The 22,772-nt window shown below is 36.8% G+C and overlaps 1 protein-coding gene across 2 annotated transcripts in view; it reads right to left on the bottom strand.

Annotated features, from left to right (window-relative positions):
* robo1 (roundabout, axon guidance receptor, homolog 1 (Drosophila)) overlaps positions 1-21,942 on the bottom strand; it is a 355,554-nt gene extending 333,612 nt beyond the window's left edge. The window contains exon 1 of one of the 2 annotated variants that reach the window (XM_065280529.2): positions 21,679-21,942. The gene's annotated coding sequence lies outside the window, so the exon portion shown is untranslated. The remainder of the gene's footprint in view (positions 1-21,678) is intronic. The other variant, XM_065280528.2, reaches the window with a different exon arrangement.
* Positions 21,943-22,772: the final 830 nt, after the last annotated feature.

Genomic DNA, 22,772 nt, shown 5'->3' with positions numbered 1-22,772 from the left:
CGGTTTAAATAATTTACTCAGCCCCATGTCATCAAAGATGTCTTTCTTTGTTTAGTCGAAAAGAAATTAAGTTTTTAGGGGAAACCATTTCAGGATTTTTCTCCATATAGTGGACTTTATTCTATTGTGTGCTGCTACCTTGGCCAGGGCTCACTTGTAAATGAGATATTTATCTCAATGTGATTTTATTCCCTAGTTAAATAAAGGTATAATAAAAATAATAATAATAATAATAATAATTTAGTGGACCTCAACCATTTACAGTTTCAATGTAGTTTAAAATTTCAGTATCAATGCAGCTTGAAAGGGCTCTAAATGATCCCAACCAAGACATAAGGGTCTTATCTAGCAAAACAATCGTCATTTTGTCAAAAAACAAAACCAAAAAAGTACTTTTTAACCACATCTTCTCGTCTTGCACTAGCCTTGTGATGTGCCAGTGTGACCTTACGTATTACTGTACATCAAGTCGAAAGGTCACGTATGATGTATGCAAAACTACCACTCCAGTGTTTACACGTGTGAAGAAAGAGGACCGTTCCCATGTTGTTGTATGTGAAATGATAATAATTAATGTCTTCGTGTCAGTTTATTGTTTATAATGGTCTGCAAGTGTGCGTTTCACATATGTAGGGCATGACCTTTTGGCATGATTACGTATTAAGTAAGGTCGCACTGGCGCATCACATGGCTAGTGCAAAATGAGAAGTTGTGGTTTAAAAGTACATTTAATTTTTTATTGGCAAAAATAACAATAGTTATGCTAAATAAGACCCTTATGCCTCGGTTGGGATCATTTAGAGCCCTTAAAACTGCACTGAAAGTGCAATTTTAAACTACATTGAAACTGTAAACGGTTGAGGTCCATTAAAGTCCACTATATGGAGAAAAATCCTGAAATGTTTTCTTCAAAAACCTAATTTCTCTTCGACTGAAGAAAGAAAAACATAAACATCTTGGATGACATGATGGGGTGAGTAAATGATCGATATGTTTTTTATGAAAGTGTCGTAACCCTTTAAAATATATCAGTTCCATTGTTTTGTCTTAATATGCACACTAGTATTGTTTTTTTAAGGTACGTTTGTAAAAACTACTTAAAAATAATATAACTTAAATATAACTAAGACCTAGTACTGGATTAATCTAAACCATGTCCGGGAAACTGTTCCATAATATTTATAACAGAAGTAGTGATAGACCGATATATCGGGCCAATATTTGCGAGTTTTATGTGTATCGGCATCGGGCGATACGTGGCGATTTTTTCGGCATTATGTACAGACAGAGTGCTGGAAGCCGCAACGATTGCAGGTCATGTGACTAAAAACAATCAACCTTTCCATGACAACATCGAAAGATGGTTCCATAGCACCCTCACCTGTTTTTACTATTTGTTAAATTTAGTTTTTTTTTAAGTTCAATAAATGTTACTTTTTTTAAATTGAGACTTGTAACATTTGGAATCATCATTGTGTCATTTTTTTTGATGTAAATTGAGTGAGCAAAAGCAGTATCGGGTCCAAATATCGGCAGCCTGTATCGGTCATCGGCTAAGGCTGATAAAACAAAAATCGGCATCGGCACTGAAAAATCCATATCGGACCTCTAAACAGAAGTGTTAAAGGGGCCATGGCATGAAAATCTGACTTTTTCCATGTTTAAGTGCTATTATTGGGTCCCTAGTGCTGCTATCAACCTAGAAAATATGAAAAAGATCAACCCAGTAACTTAGTTTTGGTAAACCATTCTCTACAAGCACCTGAAAAAATAGGTCGTTGAAATTTGGCTCTCCTTATGATGTCATAAGGAGCTCTTATTATAACAAAACCACCCCTTAATCCAACCACAGCACTGCCATTTAGTGCAGAGAGAAAATAATTCACAGAACAATTGAGTTTCAATTTCAACAAACCACCATCATTGCGATCAGTGTTTGCATTTCATCCGCTCATGTGCATTTTAAAGGACACACCCAAAACGGCACATTTTTGCACACACCTACAAAGTGGCAATTTTAACATGCTATAATAAATTATTTATATGGTATTTTGAGCTAAAACTTCACATATGTGCTCTGGGGACACCAAAGATGTATTTGACATCTTAAAAAAGTCCTGTGACATGGCCCCTTTAAAAACAGGATTTTGAATGGGAAACGTATCTCATGAGCAGTGGTGATGTGGCTAGAAAACAATTACTGTGGATTTAATCAACATATTTTTAAAAGCTCTCTTTTTATGTTCCCAATTTCATTCTTCAACCTGGAGTCAACACATCCAAATTGCTGCAGAAACAATAAGCATCTAACATGACATATGCCTTTATTCCCAGACCTTTATGTGCACACCTCATGACCTTATTGAGCCACTCATTAGAAAACCAAGTCAAATCTGTCTACATCTGAAGAAAACTGAGTTTAATGTAATACAGATTGTAACCTTGGAGGATGAAATTGAGCTGATGCATAATGAACGAAACAATCAATTGGAAAACACGATTAAAAACGCCACCTTGGATCAATGCACCTTGATTTCCTATATAGTACACATTCAACAACCTACAAAAGATCTTACTCTTACTTCATCAATTGTTAATATCATTATATAGTTTTCTTTGTGTCACAGCAAAGTCAACGTACTTAAAGGGATACTCCAGCGAATGCACATTAGATGTCTCCAGAAGCTAGCCACTAATTTGTGGGCGGGATGACATCAGTTTTTTTTTTACGCTGCTAACAATATCTATATAGCCTGCTGTCTACAAACATTAATAATATTAACATTACTATACATCGTGTAAAAGGTCTACGAGTTTAGCATCAGTGTATGGACTTCGTTTTGAGATACAGATGCTCTAGCATCATAAATGTAGTATTTTGTGACAGAAGTCCAGATGACAACATGCAAAATATAAACGGGACTTCTTACCTTTGTGTTGATATAACAATCGCGAGGTGAATCAAGTCTGTTTCAGATGTGTGAATAACTCATGAAAACGTCTAATAGAATACATCCAATGACCATTTTTGTCCACAAATGCGTATAATCCGTAAAATAAATAAATATATAGTCTGTTGTTTACATCAGATTTCGCATGAACATCTTGTAATAGGATATAATAAATAGAAAATAATTTTGAAAACCGGAAAATTAAGCTCAAACTGTCTTCTCACTAATGATACCAGTTATGCTTATACTCTAAATGCTTTTGTAAAAACAACCATTTTAGTGAAAGTAGGTCTTTTCATGGTTTGGGTGGGGGTGCTTTTCAAGAGGCTAGATAATAAATATAGATATTTTTCTTCGCATTAACTACCCTTAGAAAACATTTTTGATAGATCCAATTGATTGTTTCGTTCATTCTCTGTATGATAGATGCACTTTTTTGGGCTTTAAAGTGAGAAGCTGTTCCCTGGTCCCTGTTTACTAGCATTATAAAGCTTGGAAGTGGAAGGAAATTTTATAAAATATCTTTGGTTGTGTATGTCTGAAAACGATAATCATGTATATCGAGGATGGCTTGAGGGTGAGTGAATCATGCGAGAATAATTTGTATTATTCGCCAGAATATCGCTTTAAATAAAAATGCAACAAAAGCAAGACCCACACAAACGTCCACAACACAAAGCATTTCTGCGGTTTTGACATCCTATCTTTTATGTATTATTTTATGTGTCCATTTATTTCACTAATGATGAGAGCAGCAATAACAACTATATAGACATGAAATGACCCATAGTCTTATAGATATACATTGTACAACCTTTGCCCTTTATCCATTCTTCAAATCTCTCTCTTTCTGCACTTTTCAATGAGCGTATTGGACATATCCACAGGCGACGTCCTGCTTAATGTTCCACCAGGTTATTTCTCTTTTGCTTTCAATTACGAAGGCACAACCCGACTCTTTCCCCGACAGGCCGCCACACACACACACATTTCTGTCTCTTACAGCTTGATATAGATAGATATCTCTCCCCATTGAGTCTAAATCTACATTAGGTCATTTCAATAAGTGCTGGGGCCCCGAGGCATTGGTCAGGAGTCAGGAGCCCGGGTGGAGGCTGGCCTCTATTCATCTTAGTTTTACTCTGACATGCAGGCAGACAGATGGGGGGTCCGGTTTAGCCAATCTCAGTTGTGTTTGTTATAATACTACATTAAGGGGCCTAACAGAGCATGTCAGGAAATATTGAAAGCTTCACAGGAGGCGGAGGGCTTTGTTAAAGTATGTTGCGGATGAAAGGAATCATTTTTTTTTTTTTTGAAAAACGTGGAGGAGGGGTCGCCAATGATGGCTTCAAGGTAAATGTCGACCTTGGTCTTGATGACCCTAGTGGGTATTCTGCTGTGGAGGGTGTGGTCAAGAGGAATCCCTTTTATTTACCCAATAGATAAATGTATTTTCTTTTGCTAAACCTTTCAAGACGGACCTTTCATGACCTGAGAGGTTGTTACGAGATTATGAGAATCATTTAGTCACCATCTTGTCATTGCCAATTTTTCCAATGACCACAAAAGGAGGATTTCAAGCTTTAAAACTGAAAGGGTGTGGCTATAAATGAAGGTAGGGTTTAATTTCATACAGTACCAATGCTTGGACCGTTTAAGAGGTGTCACTCGAAAACACCAGGCTGTCTCACGGGAGGTCAGGCAGTGGTAAAATAATAGCATCCCTGCCATAGACTGCTGGGTTTGGTGGTGATGTACACCGGGGTAATTACGGACAAATGACAGGATGGCCCCATCAACCGCCTCTGATGGGATGGCGAGAGTGGAATGGCATTAAAAACAACCATTAACAAACAGAAATTGACATCTGTCCAGAACCTCAGGCCAATGAGCTATACGACAGACAGCAACATTCATTAAAATGACAAATTTTGTGCCTATGCTGTGCCATTATGTGAAAAACTAAGCTTATATTGGAAGTGTCTGAGATCCCATCAAGCACCTGGACCAGAGACGGATATAACACCAATTTTACCCAGAAATCATCACCTGACCCTTAATCCGAACCTTTGTTAGTCTCTGATTTTAACTTAATGACCTAAGAACAACTTTATACTCGATCACTCATTCGCTATTGATACACCGCATCAATAACCTATAAGACCAATGTTTTGCTGTACTGTCAGATGGATCCTCTTGACTTTTTGCTTGATCTCCTACTAAGTCTTTATCTTTAACAGCCCAAAACATTTTCGGTCTTTGTAACAATACCAAGCAAAACAGGGGCTTCACATTTTAGAGCATGTATGTTCACATCTGATTCGAAAATTTATGGATTATGTTAAAAGGTACCAACAAAACAGATAGATATACCCCGGAAGGCTTAAGGCTAGTCCTACACTAAGACACATGTTTGATCTCATGGATTAAAGTGAAAAAAATTCTTCTGACTGAAATTTTTTTTTAGGCCAAGTCATATTCCTTTAACTAACACTCTATGTAGGCGAGACCAATAGCATTTTAAGGGGAGATTTTTTTGCCATTAATTCCATATTAAAGTCTCCTGTGGCATATATAGGTTGCTGTAGTTTGCATGGCATTTAAGAGGTGAAGGCAAAACAGCTTAATAACTGACTATATAAAAAGATAACATGAATATCAACACCTTTAATGAATCTTTTATTAATTATTTATTAATTGTAAATGTATTTATTTTAGCATTTACTAATAATGTTTTAAATCAGAGTTGAAACTGTTAACATTAGTGAATGCACCATGAACCACCATCAATTAATGTAATGACATAAACAAGAATTCATTAATGCTTATATACTCTATATTTCAAATTATTTGTTCATAATGGATTTACTAATGTGAAGAAATACAACTTTTTAATATCATATTATTCAGTACACATAAACGAATAATCCAGGGTCTGTTCTGTTCACACAACAGTTTACAGTCACAGCTATACAGTAACGTTATAAATATAAACCCTGAACGAGTAACTCGAGTTAAACTCGTGTACAATTCGCGCACAGGATCACTGTACCTTTATCAACAAAATATTATGTTACAGTAGAGGCAGCGCTGATGTGCTATTTTATGCGCAATGGTTCTGCAGTTTACTTTCTCCTAAGACCTAAATGGTCGTGTTTATATGAGGATACTTGCAAAGACGGGATTTTTGACGCTATTTGTATTTAAGGCCAATAAAGTGGCAAAAATACTCACAAGCTCAATGAAGCGAATGCGCGGCTTATGTGTTCAGCTCTGACACACAAACAGCGGATGCATTTAACGTTAGCACTGTTGTTTGTGTTTGAATGGCTTAATATATCACTTGTTTATAAACTGCGGCGCTTAAATATGTGTGCAAATTTTACGTTTTTTGAGACCACACGCAAATGAAACTGCAAGAACCGACAGGTGGATGACATCAAAGTGACGCGAGAACATCAGAAGCAGTCTCCTCTTATGATTCCTGAAATCGCTCTCACGGGATATGGATGTCATCTGCCTCCTGGTTCTTGTGGCGCCACATAAAGTTTACCCACGAGTTTAATAAACCCGTTGTATCAGCAACTGGCCTGATGAGCATAGCAGTCAAAAACGGGACGCGGGTAATCACGTACGTGAGAAATCATTTACCCCCAAAATACAGGAACCCTAATCGCAAAGACACGTAAATTACCTGGCGGTTTGATTTTCTTATCCCACGAAATGAAAGGCTTGCCAATCTTCATCATTTCGCTAAGCCAAGTCAATCTCCATTGGTCTTTTACACCTTTATCAACCGCCAAAACATCGGAGCCTTTCTGCATTACAAGTTTGTCCATAGCTGAAAAAAGTTTTACCTCAGCTTAACGTGATACAGTCAGAAAACCCGGAGTGGATCCTGTGCGTATGATTACAGACCGCTTAGAGTGGAGAGAGGAACGTGATTTGGCTCCACTCCAGGCTTTGATCACATCCAACTTAAAAAAAGGTGAATACACGTCGTCTTTATGAAAAATGAATTTAATAATTTTGCAATTGACGGAAATCCGTCTAGCGACGGAAAACTTTAATCCATGTCTCAACTGAAAATAACTTGCACTGACATATCTCCACTTTCATTAAATGGGACATTTCCAAAACTTTTTTAAGATGTGAAATAAATCTTTGGTGTCCCCAGTGTATGTATGTGAAGTTTAAGCTCAAAATACCATATAGGTCATTTATTATAGCATGTTTAAATTATTAAACATTATTTATTATTGCCTCTTTGTAGGTGTGAGCAAAAATGTGTCGTTTTGTGTGTGTCCTTTAACATGCAAATGAGCTGATCTCTGCACTAAATGGCAGTGCTGTGGTTGGATAGTGCAGTTTAAGGGGTGCTATATCCCCTTCTGACATCACAAGGGGAGCCAAATTTTAATGACCTATATTTTTTCACATGCTTGCAGAAAATGGTTTACCAAAACTAAGTTACTGGGTTGTTCTTTCTCACATTTTCTAGGTTGATAGAAACAATTATAGCACTTAAATATGGAAAAAGTCAAATTTTCATGATATGTCCCCTTTATAAAAAATCTGGATAATTTACTCACCCCCATGTCATCCAAGATGATGGTGTTTTTCTTTGTTCAGTCATGAAGAAATTAAGTTTTTTGAGGAAACATTCCAGGATTTTTCTCCATATAGTGGACTTTATTGGACCTCAGTGGTTTGCATTTACAATGTAGTTTAAAATTACAGTTTCAATGCAGCTTCAAAGGTCTCTAAACGATCCCAACTGAGGCATAAGGGTCTTATCTAGCAAAACGATGGTCTTTTTACCAAAAAATATATAAAAAAATTCCTTTTAAACCACAACTTCTCGTCTTGCACCAGCCGTATGATGCGCCAGCACGACCTTACGTATTACGCCATCGCATCAAAAGGTCATGCGTTACGTGAAACGCACACTTGCAGATCATTTTAAACAATAAACTGACACAAAGACATTACTTATTATCATTCAACATACAACAACGTCTGAACGGTCCTCTTTCTCCACACTTGTAAAAACTAGTAGTTTCGTATACGTCATGCATCACCTTTCGACATGATTACGTAATACGTAAGGTCAAGCTGGCGCATCACACGGCTAGTGCAAGATGAGAAGTTGTGGTTTAAAAGTACTTTTTTTGTTGTTGTGAAAATGATGATTGTTTCGTTAGATAAGACCCTTAATGCCTCGGTTGGGATTGTTTAGAGCCCTTTGAAGCTAAAACTGTATATTGTTGAAGTCCACTATATGGAGAAAATCCTGGAATGTTTTCATCAAAAAACTTAGTTTCTTCCCGACTGAACAAAGAAAGACATAAACATCTTGGATGACATGGGGGTGAGTAAATTAACTTTTTTTAATGAAAGTGGACTAATCCTTTAAAATATGCCAGTGCCACAGATTTGTCACACAATGCAAACCAGTAACATTATTATCTAAGACATGTTAATAAAAGATGCTTATACATCTTAATTTAAAGGAACAGCAGTGCTTCGCCTTCTCAGAATATAATACCCAGTATGTATACAGTTAAAAGATGGTTGTGTCTCATATGACTTTATTATTTGCACACGCTGTGACTATACAAATCACAACATATAAATAGAAAAATGTTGGCTTTATTTTGTCACTTATTGGGAGCAGTATGCTAGCTGGAGCCATTCACTTCCAGTCTTTGTTCTAAGCTAAGCTAGCGGGGGCTGCGTCAGACAGAATTACGGCACGCATGGAGATGAAAAGAGTACGTATGGACTTATCTAACTCTGGGGGATACGGTGAACAAGCTAAAGTCCCAAAAAGTTGGCATGTGCCTTTAACAAAGTCCTAGTCCTGGCTTTAGCTAAGTCTTGTCTGTGAAACCGGGCCATAGATATTTAGCTAAATGTATTTAAGGCAGCCTGCCAATCACATTATGTATGGAATAATGTGCAGTTGGCCAGCCATCATCACAGACATAAAGGTTGGTAATGGCATCACTCTCAAAGTGTTTAAATTGTAATTACAACCCTACCAAATAAAATGAACATAAAAATATTGATTTTACTTGAAACCTGAACGTGTTTTTCTTTTGTACACTTGAAAGAGCACTAGTTAGACGTGCAAAGCTTATGGGTCCGAGTCGCATGAAACAAGTTGCTTTACATCAATGCATCTGCCAAATTTAAAAATGTAAAAAAAAATGTTTTAGATTAATTCACAGTGTGGGACATCAAACTAGCACAGACATGCCTTACGAAAATTAACCATGGTTTTACTACAGTAAAAGGCTTAGTGCTGTAACTACGCAAACACTGAAACCGAGAAAAATGCCCTTAAAGTTTTTTACACCAGCCAGTCAAACATGTTATTGCAATTTTGGCACACACGTTTCTCTGAAATGGGACAAAATTGAACCAGGAGACTTGGTCACAAGACAAAACAGATCTCACAAAGCCCATTTCAACCCTTAACTCAATTTTGGCTTTGTAGGACAGTATGGTTAAACCACGGTTACTGTAGTTTTGCCAATGATAATTAATACGGCAAAAAAAATGCTTAAAACAAAAATCCATGCTCAATTTTCATCATCTGATTGCTGACTCTGAATCAGGTATTCCACAGATGTGGTCCCATGTGACAGGCCGTTGTTTAAGTATTGCTGACCTTGAAGAGAGTGTTTGTCGAGTGCTTTGGATTTGATGGATGACTTATCGGTTCACACAGTCCACCTGTCACATCAAACTCTATTGTCTCAAATAAAATTGTGATTCACTGCCACGGCTTTGCTGGTGTGCGACCGCGTGTGCGCGTCTCGGACATGAAGAGTGGCAGATGAATGCTGAAGTATCATTGGAAGTCTAATTTAAAAAAACGCCAAGCTAGCAGCAAAGAGTTTCAATCACATTTGAGAGCTAAAAAATAAATGGGCAGCTTGGAATGGTAAATGGTATCCAACCACACCAAATAGAGTAAATAATTGAACAACAACTGACCACCCAAGCCAATACCCAATGTTCTTGGTAAAAACCAGTTGCCATGCCAACAAACTGGGAAAAAAATCACAGTAATAGACAGCAATGTTGTTGCACCACAAACTGGCACATTCATTAGCCAACGTGTCTCCCAAAACTTGGTAAACACATGGTGTGATTATAATTTAGAGTTACTGTGGTGTTTAGTGGACTGCCATTATGACAGTTTATTGTCATTCCAACTTTTTAGGAGAGATGTACACACATTTGGAAACGTGAATGGGTGCCAAACAAGTTATTGCATCTATTTATTGTCCTATTTATTATTAATGACAATCACAACATATGCAAATATTTACACAAGGCAAAAAATCCATGTTTCTATTGCAGACAAAAGAAACAAAGAAATACAACCTCATATGCTACAAAGAATAGAAATAAGCAAAGCTTGCAACTTTAAATACTTATTAAAAAGACATTTTATGAGTGCTATAGGCCAAGCATTGCTATTAAAATTGGTTATGCTTAAAACGAAGAAACTCAAGTGATATCTAGGGAACTAAAAAATTATAGGAACCTGATAGAGGGCTCTGTTGTACATCAGTAAGCAACCACCCACCCTTAATGCCCTGTAACCAACATAGCAACACCCTAGCAACCACACATCAATGTATTAAAATCACCTCTTAGCAATGGCATAGCAATAACCTGGCAAGGCTCATCCATAACACTCAGTGTCAGGAGAGTTTTGCACAGGCAAGTACCATTGAACTTTACAACAGATTTTTTTCTGTAAGCACATTGGAAACATTTGGCATCATCATCATCACAGCCATCAACATAAAATCCAGAGCCGGTTCGCAAATGCACCGTTTACTGTGCCAAAGCTTAACTCCGCTACAATAATCTCCATTATAGAGAGCATCATTTTTATGGTAAAACTGACATTTTTATGCTTTCGGAAAGAAGGAGAGCTGCCAAAGTGGATTCTTTCTATCTGTGCCTGACTGTGGGATGAGAAAAGCACCTACTGAAGTATCCATATGAAAAAAACACCCCCTCTCTCTCTCTCTCTCTCTCCAGAGACCCAGATGAGAAGCGCTGGCTCTTTTTCACATGGGCCATAGAACAGTCCTGACTTAAAAAGCACATTTAAGAACCAGTGTAGATGAAAAACGTCCCAATTATCCCACCACACCCCTGCTGAGATCCAAGCTGTTTTATGACATTAAAACCTGCTAAATAATGAAACACGGCACTGCTGAGGATACAAACGCACAAAAACGATGAGAATCGTTAGTATTTGTAGGCTGTCCGCTGATTGTGTTATAATATTCTTAATACTTAGCGTGATGCGTTTGCATTCACATTTCTAACGGTGATGCTGCGGGGTTTGATAAAATACTTATAGACAGATAATGACCATCAGCTTTGAGATTCATGCCATAACAATGAAGATTTTTGCTATGCAAGACAAATGAGCTAATGATGAAAGTATTCTTTTCAATTAATATACTCAAATTATCAAAAAGTGTGTATCTAAATTGTTAATATTTTAACATATGTTTAAAGTAGAGCTGTCAAAAGATTAATCGCGATTAATCACATACAAAATAAAAGTTTGTTTTGCATAATATATGTGTGTGCACTGTGTGTAATTATTTTGTATATATAAATACACACATACTTGTAAACATTTAAGAAAAATTGTATGTATGTATATATTTTTACATTTATATTAGGGATGCTTAACGATTAATCGTGATTAATCGATAGCAGAATAAAAGTTTTTGTTTACATCATATATATGTGTGAACTGTATATAATAACTTTGTATAAATAAATGCACACACATGCATGTATATATTTAAGAAATGCTTACATGTGTATATACATTTGTATATTTATTTATAATTTATATTATATATAAATATAAATATCTAATATATAAAAAAAATTCTTATAATTATACATGCATGTGTGCATATTTATATATACATAATTATTATACACAGTTCACACACATATATGATTTAAACAAAAACTTTTATTCTGCTATCGATTAATCGCGATTAATCATTAAGCATCCCTAATTTATATATAATGTAAAATATATCGAAATTTAAATAAATAAATATGCATGTGTGTGTATTTATATATACAAAATAATTACACTAATAATTACTCTTTTGACAGCCGTGGTTTAAAGGGATGGTTCACCGAAAAATTTAAATTCTGTCATCATTTTTTCACCCTCAAGTTGTTCCAAACCTGTATAAATTCCTTTGTTATGCCAAACACAAAGGTATTTTCAAAAAGTATCGTTTTCTCCTGCTTTGGAAGTCAATAGTGCCCCAGATCCGCTTGGTTACAAACATTATTCAGAATAACTTATTTTGTGTTCGGCAGAACAAAGAAATTTATACAGGTTTGAACAACCTAAAAATATGTAAAAAAAGACAGAATTTAGATTTTTGGGTGAACTATCTCTTCAGTCAACAGAATTACTTACGAAGTTCATTTATTTACTAACCCTTGTTCCTATCCAAACTATACACAGTTATTTTTATTAATTAATGCAGCTTTTTCCATACAAAGGAATCATCACCCCGTGACCTACATTATACACTATACACAGAAAATAGGTAGAAAAGCTGACACCAGGGCGGTACCAAAAACGTACACCTTTGTACCTAAATAGTTCATATTAGTACCTCAAAGCATATCTACTGTATGTATATCTAAATGGTACAAATTAGGGATGGTTCAAATTTCACGTCTAAATCCACGCGGAAAACGCGACTGTTGTTTGGTTCTTGTCACATGACCTGCGCTTGCGGCATTCTAGAAAGTTGAAATGTTTTTAACACGATGTGGTGTGGACGCGCCTGGAAAAACGAGCGCGCATCGCTTCCATTATGAGCGCGCATATCGCGCGCCTACATTTGAAATAACGAACTTGAACGCGTAAAAGACACGAAATGTGAATCGCCCCCTTATGCTAGGTACACACCAAATGCGGGGCATCACGTTACTGGCTCTAGATTACTCGCAGGATTTAACTTCGTGTTATGCGAATTTTTCGCTCAACTTGAATATTTTCAACTTGGGCGAAGACGCATTTGAGGCGAATAGCGCGTGTTTTTTTTCCGCAAACGCAACACATATCACGTCATTCGCATCAACCCACGCTTGTAGGATGTGTCTGATCGTGTCTTTGCATTGACTTTGTATGTAATCGTTGAACCTGCGTCTGTTGTGAACCCACAGTTAGGCCCTATTTTAATCCTAGAAACAAAATTTTTTCTGATGCAAGCTTTAAAATTAATAATATATATACACTGTATAAGTGTGCTGTATGAGCTTTGTGTAATAGCAGACCAAAAATAAGTCAGTATTTACTGTAGGTTTTGCTTTGTAGACAACTACAAAACAACACATCCACATCAGGTTTCATTACATATATATATATATACACATTGGTTCTCGTCTCTCTTATCCATAAGTTTGATTTGAGAGCTTCAGGAAACAGCACTTTATATTGGTCATTTAAGAGTTTAACAAACATACAAATTGATGTTGTATAATAAAAAGCTACGTTAATAATTCTCCTTTTGTTATCACTTGATAAACCAACAGCATACAGGGTTGAAGGTCGGTAAATAATGACAGTTTATATCTTTTGAGATGCACATTTTTCATTTTCGTTTTCCATTTCATTTTTATCACATAATTTATCACCATCATTACAGTGATCAATGAAGTACCGTTTCCTTTGTATCGTCTTGATAAAACATGTGGCTGAAATCTTTTCCATGTCAAAGGGAGAGCTACGATCTGTCACGTCTTCCCACCAGATTACACCCTTACACAGGGGTCAAGTCATCGGGTCTCTGTCGTGTCACACACACAGGGCTTCCTGCAGACTGCGGTACAAGACGGGAAACAATTCAACCAGACCTACCCAGAGGACATCTGATCGCATCCACATGCGCAACAAATAATCTATCTCTACAATTCCCAAAAGAGAGAGAGAGAGAGACAGAGAAACAGAGAGAGAGCGGGTGAGGGATGGAGAGATTTATTAGTAGCCAAGGGCTATTCAGGTTGTGGCTGTTAAACGATAAGTCCACTGATAACCAGTCACTCCCTGAGAAGTGTACGATACATATATTGTATACCACATTCAGACAGTGCTTTTGTGGCACTGCGAAATTTCCATCTCCACTTTTGAATCCTTAGACAGCGTGCGATATTTAACCTCCACAGTGCGGGCCAGACTGTATCAGCACGTCCCCATTGGCTTCAGCATTCAGGCTAAAATCCAATTTCAGCGATAAGCTTTGGGTTTGCCAAAGCTGAAGTTGTGCTCTTCTTTGGATTGTATGCGTTTATCAAAGAAATGTGCAACAGAGACGCAGGCGTAGCGGGCATGGTGCATGACGGGCGTGAGGGAGCGGCATGCAAGCGCAGGCAGCTGTGGAACGATGATACAATTCATATACACACACATTCTGGGTAGACTCAACCCCCTGACCCTTCATTACAGTCAAATAAAGCACAGGGGAGACATCTAATTGGCGGGTAACCAGCTAAAATGTATAGACAATGGGAATGTAAATTTATGTTTATCTATCAGTCTTCAATATTCTGGAAAGGCCTCCAGTAGATGTTGGAACATGGTTGCAGGGATTCACAGCTATTGGGACAAGAGAGCATCGGTGAGGTCAAACACTGATGTTGGATGATGGGGTCTGGCTCACAGTCTGCATTTCAATTCATCCCAAAGGTGCTCAGTGGGGTTCAGGTCTGAACAAAAATTCTTGCCTATCAGGCTCGGTAAACCAGTTCTTTATCGCATAGGCGCTGAAAAGGTTGGATACATGCAATTCTTAAAAACTTGGAGGATGGATTTTGAGTCGTCTTTACAAGAATAAAGGAGACTAAACTCTACATGTTGAGTTGATTCAACCCACCGTTGGGTACAATATGGACAAATGCAACTGTTGGGTTAAATAAACTTATAAAAATGTCCATATTTGACCCAACCATGGGTTAAAACAACCCAAAATGGGTTAATTTAAAGCTAACAAATGGGTTTGAAGGATGCATTTTGATTCTTCCTAACCATAATTTAAGGGACTTCACTCTTCGTGTTGGGTTGTTTCCATCTACAGTTGGGTACAATATGGACAAACCTAACTGTTGGATTAAAAATTTCCATATTTGAACCAACATGGGTGGATTTAAAGCCAACAAATGGGTTTGGAGGATGCATTTTGATTATTCTTTACCAGAATTAAGGGGACTACACTGTAAATGTTGGGTTGTTTCAAGCTAGAGTTGGATACAATATGGACAAACCCAACTGTTGGGTTCAATAAACCAATAAAAATGGCCATATTTAAACCAAAATCAGTTTGTAGGATGCATTTTGATTCTTCTTTACCAGAATTAAGCGGACAACACTCTAAAAAAATGTTGGGCTGTTTCAATCCACAGTGGGGTACAATATGGATAAACCCATCTGTTGGGATAAATAAACCTATAAAAATATCCATATTTGACCCAACCATGAGTTGAAACCACCCAAAATGGGTTAATTTAAAGCCAACAAATGGGTTTGAAGAATGCATTTTGATTCTTCTTTACCATAATTAAGGGGGCTATACTTTACATGTTGGGTTGTTTCATTCCACAGTTGGGTACAATATGGACAAACGCAACTGTTGGGTTAAATAAACTTATAAAAATGTCCATATTTGACCCAACCATGGATTAAAACAATCCCAAAATGGGTTCATTTAAAGCCAAAAAATGGGTTTGAAGGTTGGATTTTGATTAATCTTTACCATGATTAAGGGGACTACACTCTTCGTGTTGGGTTGTTTCCATCTACAGTTGGGTACAATATGGACAAACCGAACTGTTGGATTAAAAATTTCCATATTTGAACCAACATGGGTGGATTTAAAGCCAACAAGTGGGTTTGGAGGATGCATTCAGATTTTTCTTTACCATAATTAAGGGGACTTTACCCTACATGTTGGGTTGTTTCAATCCACAGTTGGGTACAATATGGACAAACCCAACTGTTGTTGGGTTAAATAAAATGATAAAATTGTCCATATTTAACCCAACCATGGGTTGAAACAACCCAAAATGGGTTAATTTAAAGCCAACAAATGGGTTTGGAGAATGCATTTTGATTATTCTTTAACAGAATTAAGGGGACAACACTGTAAACGTTTGTTGTTTCAATCTACAGTTGGGTACAATATGAACAAACCCAACTGTTGGGTTAAATAAACCAATAAAAATGTCCATATTTAAACCAAAATCGGTTTGTAGGATGCACTTTGATTCTTCTTTAACATAATTAAGGGGACGGCACTCTAAAAAATGTTGGGTTGTTTCAATCCACAGTTGGGTACAATATGGACAAACCTAACTGTTGGGTTGAATAAACCTAAAAATGTCCATATTTGAACAAAAATGGGTTAATTTAAAGCCAACAAATGGGTTTGGAGGATACATTGGGATTTTTCTTTAATATAATTAAGGAGGTTACACTGTAAATGGTGGGTTGTTTCAATCTAAAGCTGGGTACAATGGACAAACACAACTTTTGGGTTAAATAAACCTATAAAAATGTCCATATTTGACCCAAAATGGGTCAATTTAAAGCCAACAAATGGGTTTGGAGGATGCATTTTGATTCTTCTTTACCATAATTAAGGGGACTACATTGTAAATGTTGGGTTGTTTTAATCTACAGTTGGGTACAATATGGACAAACTCAACTGTCGGGTTAAATAAACCTATAAAAATGTCAAAATTTTAACCAAAATGGGTGGATTTAAAGCTAACAAATGGGTTTGAAGATGCATTTTGATTCTTCTTTACCATAATTAAGGAGCTACACTGTAAATGTTGGGTTGTTTCAATCTAAGTTGGGTACAATATGGATAAACCCAACTGCTGGTTAAATAAACCTATAAAAATATGCACATTTGAACCAACCATGGGTTGAAAACCCAAAATGGGTTAATTTACAGCCAACAAATGGTTTGGATGATGCATTTTGATTCTTCTTTACCATAATTATACTGAGACTACTACACTGTAAATTTGGGGTTGTTTCAATCTACATTTGGGTACAGTATGGACAAACCCAACTGTTGGTTTAAACAAAATGGGTGAATTTAAAGCCAACAAATGGGTTTGGAGAATGCATTTTGATTCTTCTTTACCATAATTATAATGCAACTACTACACACTGTAAATGTTGGGTTGTTTCAATCTACAGTTGGGTACAATATGGACAAAGCCAACTGTTGGGTTAAATAAACCTATAAAAATATCAATTTTTGTCACAACCATGTGTTGAAACAACCCAAAATGGGTTCGTTTAAACCCAACAAATGGGTTTGTCCATATTTTACCCAAACATGAGTTAAAACAACCCAGCATTATAGAGTGTAGCCAAAGGGCCACACACTGTAACCTATTTCCTATCAGACATCCATTAGATTTACACAGTATGGCGAAAAAGAAGGATGTAAGAAGTGCTGGCAATCTAGCGACTTTGGCTCCAGTCCACGACTGTCCATTGAGTAATGCTGTCTGAAAATTGGCATGCCAGAGAACAGCTCACTGAGGTGAATCACATGACATTACAGAGGTCACGCATGGGTCCAGCCACCTAAAGAGCCACGGTACAAGCAAGAAATAGAGTATTTTACAGACCACTGATCCACCTGCCATCTTCAGAACTCTCAAATTCACTTTTTAATCGAAATCCAAGAGCAATACACTGGACACAAAACTAGTCACCCTTTAGCGGTCTGCCACAGGACCCCCAGAGAAACCGGTTTGTGTTTTTAAAAGGGCCTCTGAAAGGAACTTTACCATCACAGAAAAGTCTCACAGAACGCTGAATTTTAAATGATAGCACCTGGCTGGATAACAAACCTTGAGAGATCAAACTGACAGCAGAAACACCTTAGAGACAACACGTCTTTTGGTGTTCACATGCACACATGTGCAAATGTCACAGGAGGCCGAAGAAGCGCTTTGGTGGCATCTGTTCCTCTATTTTTTCCAAAAGTGCAAAATGTTTCATACTTAGAACAATTAGAATTAAATCTCTGTCTTTTCGTTCACATACTGTGATTAAAAAAAATACTCGGCACCTCCCCAATTTCTATTATACAGTAATTGAGGTTTGATTACTTATACAAAGAACTGTATCGGCTCATGCTTTTTGTAATTTGAAATATTTTCAGCTTTATTGAAAGACCGCAATAGGTTGATTTCTCTTGGGCATAGCGCAGCGCTGTACAAAAGACTATATTACAATCACTGGATTAAACAAACGCGGCACGTTGAGAGCGATGATTAATTCATGGAGGTATTCTCTATTTCATACATTTATGAAGGACATTACCCGTTAAAATACATTTATGTATTCCAAGCACACCTGGCTTTACTTTGAAACTTTCAGCACCAGAGTCAAGGGACAGCTCCCACTTCTACATACACCGAGAAGTGTTCTCATGTTCTGTTTAGGGTTTGAGAGATACGAAGCCCCTTTAATGGATCAAAAACATTTTAACATGAAAGCATAAAGCTGATGCTTCACAATTTAATTATGAACCAAATAAATATGATTAAATGCTTTAAAAGACTGCATCCCTGTTAGTGGTCTTAGAAAAAATTGACTGAATAAATGCAAAAAAAAACAACACTATAAATATTTGAAAAATCCTACATGCACAATATTAGGGTTCATACGGGGGCCACACTTTAAAGAACTTTTGAGCACCTTAAAAAACTTCTTGAATATCCTATCAGAAACTTCGTAATACATTTCAATTGCCTTTACGCCTTGCCCTTAGAAAAAAAGAGTCAAAAACAGACTGATCTTACGGTAAGTCATGTTATAGTCATGCAAAATCTGATGAATTTATTCATGTCCATGCTACGAAATTCAGCTTTTTTTTGCCTTGAGCACAAATGTTTTATTCGTGTCTTTTTTATATTTCTATAAATAGTTTTTCGTGTCCGTGGCACAACTTTATTTTTTCATTTCTTTTTATGTATTGTTTTTTTCCTATTTTCTTACCATTGTTGCTTGGGGTTGGGGTTAGCATCACTTTCTGTTACATTTTTAGACATCCAAACCCCAACTAACACCAACTCCAGGCGAGAATAGTTTTAAAAGTGGAGGAAAAACCTACTCATGTAGATGCATATAGCACAAAGTGTGAAAATCGTGCAATCCATACGCCAAATTCCAATTTGCATATGATACGCCAGTCCTTCCTATTCACTTAAACGGCGCATATTTTTTTGTCGTTTTATTTATTGGTTTCTGAATTTTTTTCTGTTTTTTAAACCATTTTCGCTTGGGTTTAGGGTTAGATTTCAGATTTGCTAAAGGAGGTTATTTAAAATACAGGTTTCTCCATGTTTTTGCCCATATTTAGCCATGGTCGCTTGGAGTTGGGGTTAGAATTGGGGTTAGGGTTAGGATGCCATTGTTTTGAAAAAAAAGTTGTTCTAACCCTAAACCCAAGCGAAAATGGTAAAAAAAGCAAAAAAATTGACAAACCAATAAATAAAGCGACAAAAATTTGATTTTGTAGTAGTAAACTGCTAGTAAATCAATATCCTTTGCTGATAGTTCCTCTTCATTGTGGAGAGTGCAGTTCATGGTTCCATAGCACCCTCGCCTGTTTTTAATATTTGTTAAATAGTGTTTTTTAAATTGAGACTTGTAACATTTGGCATCATCGTGTCATTTTTATGATGTAAACTGAGTGGGAAAAAGCAGTATCGGCTTCAAATATTGGCTCAAGAAAATCGGCAGCCTGTATCGGTCATCTGCTAAGGCTGATGAAACAAAAATCGGCATCGGCACTGAAAAATCCACATTGGTCAATCCCTAATTCTAACCCAAACCCCAAATGTAACCCCAAGCGACAATGATTTAAAAATAGGGGAAAAACTGAGAAAACAATACATAAAATGACACGAAAAAGAAAGTCGTGCCACGGACACGAGAAACTATTTATAGAAATTTGTGCGAGTGTCACAAAAAAGACAAAAAAGTGCCATGGACACAAATAAATTGATCACGTTTTGCGTGACTATAACACGACTTTTCGTGAGTTGGTCAAAAAACAGTCGCAAGCTGACACAGTACTCTTTAAACGGTCCTATGTTCTATTATGTATACATTTGATACCAACTGATGTATTAATAAGCACTTTTTGGTACCAGAATGTACCTCTGATGAACTAATACTGTATGAACTCTTTAAATGCAAAAGCACTTTTTGAAAGGGTACCGCCCCAGTGACAGCTAGGGACCATTTTTAACCATGATGGCTCTTACAGGAACAAAGAGGAAATTTCTCAGTATCATTAAAGCCCTTCTTAAAAATATTTAAGCCTATGTGTACCTAAAAGAGGTACAGGGAACCCCAAATAGTGTGCTAAGATTTTTTTTTTCATTTTCCATTTACATGCTTGTATAGTTTCAGCACTAGAGAGAGCAACCAGAACCACTTTCATGAGGTCAGGAAACATATTGCATTCAAAACCCTTTATGTTTGTGTCTCAAGACCATTCTAATAGCATCTATAATAGCAAACAAACATTTCTACTCTTCATTTTACATGCATTGACTATCTTATATGCGTATACATTGTAGCAGAACACAAACATATGTCAGTATGTACAGTGTCAGCTATACTTTTAGATTTTATTATTTCCCCGCACAAACTGTGAACACAATACAATAAACCTTCTGAAAAAATGCATATCAACTTTGTTTAACAGAAGAACAAAGCTTCAACAATGCAACAATGTCCGCCTTGGCTTTTACTTAAAGGGAAAAGAGAAAGTCATTCTCGAGAGAAGATCAGACTAAAAGAGCTAATGGTCAATAAGCACCGTGACTGTACGCTGCTTCAGCAGTCCCAGTGCAAGTCTAAGCAAAATTCTGATCTTACCGCCAGTGTGATCTTCCCATTTACTTTCACTGCAGAATCAATTAACTGGTAGACTTTCAAACAGACTGCTCTAATGAAATCCCAGCTTCCTCTGACAAAATATCTTTTACTTTCTAATCTACTCAATGCACAGAAAGTTTAGCCTTGTGCATCTTACATCTCTGTTAGAAACGAGGCGAAACATATAGCTTGAATGCATCTTAAGTCACTTAGGATAAAAGTGTCTGCCAAATGCATAAATGTTAAAGTAGACAGTTGTACACTATATAATGCTTTGACAGGTAGTGTGTGGTAGGATAACATCTACAGTAAATCATAAAAAAGCTTAATATGAATGAAATAAGGTTAAGCCAACAAAGGTAATGTATGGATCATAGCTTTTATAGGGTAACAGTCATCAACAGTGAACCAAATACTGTATAAAACAGGTGCATAAAAACGCATGAAACTACCAGCTTCGTTCGTTTTCAGTGCTATTACATATATTAAATCACACAGATGATACATTGATAGCCATTTTAGTGCATGTGAATATATATCCTCTCTCTAGTTTTCAATACACCTCAAATATAAAGTTCCCTCAAGCACAATTACTGTATCTCCTTCTAGTATGTTGATTAGAGAGTTTAAATTAAAGTCTGACCCTTATACCCCAGATCCATCGGAATATTCTGGTTGCCAGGACATTTATTCGCAATAAATGAAGAAAGGATGTCTTACCCACTTTCCTGTTCACAGATGACGCTTGATAAATCCAAGAACTGAAGTGAAACTACTTCTCCATCTCTACAATGAAACGTGCGTAACTTTCCACGGGATTTCAGCACTTGAAGAATGAGATAAAGGAAAACGCAGGTGAGCTTTTTGGCAGTGTTTGGAAGAGGAGAGAGTGTGAACACCGGAGTCGTGTCTTCCACCGGCGGTTCGTGTCTTTTACCGCAATCTCACGCGCTGCTGATGCGGTGCCTGTGCGATAACGCATACAAATCGCTCCACGCGCGATGCTCTCCGTGCCGCGGCTGCGCGCTGCTTCCCAGGGTCCTAAAGCTGATACGCAGCACCAGTGAACTTAAACGAATTGCTGTTACGTCTACAATAGCATCTTAATCATTTTACAGCTTGCCTAACTGTCTGGTTGGACTGCTTTCTGAATGTTTTATAGCTTGGTTAACTTTTACAGCATTCATTAGAATACCGCGGTTGAGTCTGGTTTCTTCCAGGATGTTTTCCTCCATTTCTGCACTATTGGAGTTTTGAGAGACTGCTGGATTAAGATGCACTTTCTTAATATTGATAGACATGTAGTAAAATATGTTAGGCTATGTTATGCTTCTTTCTTTGCACCAATGCAGATTTGTGGAAATGAAAATATGATTGAATTGCGATTATTCAATTGAATTGCATTTCTACAGCACTTTTCACAAATTTGCTTTGTTGCAAAGCAGCTTTAAATACATCTTCGAAAAACAAAATGTTATAAAACAGGAATATAAAAATTAAATAAACTATAAAATGCAAGGGATTAAAATACATTATATTTTTGCAAATATGTTTATATACATAATATTATCAAAAACAATGATGTAATTCAACTTAATAGGACGTCCGAATACATTTAGCAAATAGCACCCAGATGACATATTAAGGAGCCCCAAATTTCATAAGATGACAAACAAACAAAAACCTTTTTAAAGTGTAAATGCTTCCAAGAAAGATGCAGTGCCGCAGGGATGACGTAGTTTTGTAGGCTAAAGCTGCAGTCACACTACACTTTGAACAGGAAGTATCTGTCGGACGTTGCGGGAGTAGGCCTT

Source organism: Paramisgurnus dabryanus, chromosome 8, assembly GCF_030506205.2.
Source record: "Paramisgurnus dabryanus chromosome 8, PD_genome_1.1, whole genome shotgun sequence".
NCBI classification, from domain to species: Eukaryota; Metazoa; Chordata; class Actinopteri; order Cypriniformes; family Cobitidae; genus Paramisgurnus; species Paramisgurnus dabryanus.
Note: the sequence above shows the minus strand (reverse complement) of the source record. Positions and strands in the feature narration are given on the sequence as shown.